The sequence below is a fragment of the Tenrec ecaudatus genome, chromosome 12 (assembly GCF_050624435.1).
Source record: "Tenrec ecaudatus isolate mTenEca1 chromosome 12, mTenEca1.hap1, whole genome shotgun sequence".
Taxonomy (NCBI): Eukaryota; Metazoa; Chordata; class Mammalia; order Afrosoricida; family Tenrecidae; genus Tenrec; species Tenrec ecaudatus.
Window position 1 is genome coordinate 97,164,280 of NC_134541.1, and position 3,969 is coordinate 97,168,248.

Consider the following 3,969-nt stretch of genomic DNA (forward strand, 5'->3'; position numbering starts at 1 on the left):
CGTATGAAGGACCAGCCAACCAGCTTCGCTATACTTGTCATTTTCACAAAACTCCTGGAAAATATCAAATATACGATTGCCAAGAGCATCTCCTTTATCCAGCATGTCATCTACTTTAGGTGCTACTTTAATATTATCTTTGCTATTTCAGACCATGGATTAGTACGGGTAGTAGACGTATCCCCGTCAAGACTAAATAGGTTGGAAAACCAATTTAAGAAATCCATATTTGGTGCCAAAGGGACCAGGTATAAGGCATCATGCAAAAAAAAAAGAATATGTGTGCGTGTGTGTGTATGTATGTATATATATATATATATATATATACCATAATGAATGAAGGGGGAAGTGCAGAGTGGAGACCCAAGGCCCAAGCGTCGGCCACTGGAGATCCCCTCAGAGAGGGGTTTAGGAGAGGAGATGGGTCAGTCAGGGTGCGAGGTAGTGCCGATGAAGAGCAAAGCTTTCCCCCAGATTCTGGATGCTTCCTCCCCCCAACTACCATGATCCGAATTCTACCTTAGAGGGCTGGATAGGGCAGAGGTTGTACATTGGTAATATGAGGGCTGGAGGCACAGGAAATCCAGGGTGGATGATATCTTCTGGACCAAGGGTGTGAGGGATGATGCTGGGAGAGTATAGGGTGAGTGGGTTGGAAGGGGGAACTGATTACAAGGATCCACATGTGACCTCCTCCCTGGGAGAGGGACGGCAGAAAATGTGGGAAGGGAGACTTGGGATAGAGCAAGATATGACAAAATAACGATGTATAAATTACAAAGGGCACATGAGGGAGGGGGGAAAGGGGAGGGAGGAGGAGGAAAAAAAGGACCTGATGCAAAGGGCCTAAGTGGAGAGCAAATGCTTTGAGAATGATTGGGGCGGGGAATGTATGCATGTGCTTTATACAATTGATGTATGTATATGTATGGATTGTGATAAGAGTTGTATGAGTCCCTAATAAAATGTAAAAAAAGAAAAGGAAAAAAAAGAAAGAAAAGAAAATGATTAGGGCAAAGAATGTACAGATGTGCTTTACACAATTGATGTATGTATATGTATGGACTGTGGTAAGAGTTGTATGAGCCCCTAATAAAACGTTTAAAAGAAAAAAGAGAAATCCATATTTGTCAAACTGGCTGCAGCGCCAGGCCAGGCGCAGGGGCGGCGGAGGCAGTGGCGAGGGGAGCGTGAGAGCGAGGCTCTGTCCCTGCGCAGGCCCAGGCCAGCGGCGGCTAGGAGGGCGAGGCATGCTGACCTGCAGGCCGCGAGCGGCGGCAGCGGCGGCAAGGGGCGCAGGGGTTCCTGGGAGGCGCAGCGTCAGGCCCTGGCGCGCGCCCGCCGCCCCTTCCCCGCGCCGCGGCCGCCCGGGCAACTTGTGGCCAAAGTTTGGCCCCAGCCTCAGGAGTGCGCGGGGCGGCCCGCGAAGTTGGCTGTGGCCCCCGCCGCGGCTCGGGCCGGCCCATGGCCCGCGCGCCCCCGCCGGAGCCCCTGGGCGGCCGGGCTCCTGCCCCCGGGGTCCCCGGGCCTCAACGCCAGTGCGCCTCCCCCGGCCCCGGGCCCGCGCACGCGTGGGAAAGTTGGCCTGGAACCGGCCCGACCAGTTCCGCCGGCGCGCACACCGGCCGCAGAAGTTGGTGCTGCAAAACTTTTTTGGGGGGTTCCGCGGGAGCCCCCGTGCGTCGGGACCGGATGCGCGCCGGCTAGCGACCCCTGCGCCGAGAGAGGTACCCCCAGAGCGACGCGCAGCGGGGGCGCCCCGGACCCGCGGCCCGGGGGCTATGGCCATGGTGGCCGGAGGCTGGGGCGGCCCCGGCGGCGGTGGAGACGCGAATGGCGTGGACAAGGTGGGTGGCTACCCGCCCGCCACCGAGGACTCGGCCTCGCCCCCGGGCGCCGCCAGCGACGCCGAGCAGGGCGACGAGGAGCGGCAGGGGCTGCAGGTGGACTGTGTGGTGTGCGGGGACAAGGCGAGCGCAAGCACTAGGGCGTCCTCACCTGCCAGGGCTGCAAGAGCTTCTTCAAGAGGAGCATACTCCTCAACCTCAGCTACACCTGCAGGTCCAACCGTGACTGCCAGATTGACCAGCACCACCGGAACCAGTGTCAGTACTGTTGCCTCAAGAAGTGTTCCGGTCGGCATGCGCAAAGAGGCCGTGCAGCGGGGCCGCAGCCCCCACTCGCCGCCAGGTCCTGGCGCCGCGTCTCTGGCAGCCCCCCCCCGGGCTTGGCGCTGGCGGAGGCGGTGGGCGGAGACCTCTTCCATGGCCAGCCAGCGTGGGAGCTGATCACACAGCTGCTGCGCGCCAAGCCCTACCTGGCGGTGGCCGGCCACTTTGGCACGGGCGCGGCGAGCGCCTTCGGCCCGGGCGGCGCGGGCGCGGTGCTGGGCATCGATAACGTGTGTGGAGCTGGCGGCGCGGCTGCTCTTCAGCACCATGGAGTGGGCGCGCCACGCGCCCTTCTTCCCCGAGCTGCCCGTGGCCGACCAGGTGGCCCTGCTGCGGCTCAGCTGGAGCGAGCTGTTCCTGCTGAACGCGGCGGAAGCCGCCCTGACCCTGCACACTGCGCCTCTGCTGGCCGCAGCCGGGCTGCACACCGCTCCCATGGCCGCCTAGCGGGCGGTGGCCTTCATGGACCAGGTGCGCGCCTTCCAGGAGCAAGTGGACAAGCTGGGCCGCCTGCAGGTGGACTCGGCGGAGTATGGCTGCCTCAAGGCCATCGCGCTCTTTACTCTTGATGCCTGTGGCCTCTCAGACCCAGCACACGTGGAGAGGCTGCAGGAGAAGGCGCAGGTGGCCCTGACCGAGTACATGCTGACCCAGTACCCAGCCCAGCCCCAGTGCTTCGGCCGCCTGCTGCTGCGTCTGCCTGCCCTGCGCGCCGTCCCAGCCTCACTCATCTCTCAGCTGTTCTTCATGCGCCTGGTGGGCAAGACACCCGTTGAGACGCTGATCCGAGACATGCTGCTCTCGGGGAGTACTTTCAACTGGCCTTAGGGCTCCGGCCAGTGACCGACCTCCAGCGACACAGATGCTCGGGGTCCCCAGGCCAAGGATAGGGACAGCCTCCCCAAGTGGCTAACCAGAACCATGACTAGGGCGAAAGATCATTATGTAATATGCAGTAGCCCTTAGTGACCCTGGTTACAATTTGACTCGGAGGCTACTGGACTTCAGAGCCTTACAAGCCTGGAAGGTTTATTTCAGGCACAGCAAGCACATGCCTCGGCGGTGCTGACTTGCGTTCTGCACCTGGATAGGCACCTGAAGTCATTTGGAGAGGATGTCTATGTAAGTTGGTTTTACATAAATTTCTGTGCTGGATTCCTTGTGCTTGTGGATTTTCTTGTCCTTCTTGGTTTGCTGTTATTTTACTACTGAGTTGGCTTTTGTGGTTTTCTTCATTTTGATGAGGTTTCTTTCCTATTTCTTACGACATTCCCTTGATAGTTATTTTCTTATCTAGTGTAAGATGGTCATGTTTCTCTTGTGTACTGCTTGCCTTCCTCTCCATACAGTTTCTTTGCATGTCATTTTCTCCCCCTATTTGCTTCGTGTTTGTCTCCATTGCAGATTGATATTTGTAGCTCTCTCTTTTCAGTCTTGTGTCATATTTGCAGAACTGCTTCACCTTGGTTACTGTCTGGTGGGGACTGCCTTGCTCATTGATCTCAGGTTTATGTTTGCTCTTCCTTTTGATTCTCCATCCATAGAATAGCCTTCGTATTTTTTTATAACTCATTCCGCTGCTTTGGATTTCTGGAATTCTCCTTGACTGAAAATGCCCTTATTTCTTCTTCATATTTTGCTGGATTTAAGATCCTTGCTTGGCAGTTATTTCTTTTAAAGTTTCATATATGTTGTCACGTTGCCTTATGCCTGCAGAGGTTTGTTGAAGGAAAACAAACAAACAGAAAACCACACTCAGCTTAATTGTTTGCTTTCCCTTTGCAGACCCCCTGCTGGG

General features: G+C 56.7%; 1 pseudogene; it reads left to right on the forward strand.

Moving 5' to 3' along the window:
* Nucleotides 1-1,787: 1,787 nt before the first annotated feature.
* On the forward strand, nucleotides 1,788-2,999 carry LOC142422766 (nuclear receptor subfamily 2 group F member 6 pseudogene; annotated as a pseudogene).
* The last annotated feature ends 970 nt before the right edge of the window (nucleotides 3,000-3,969 follow it).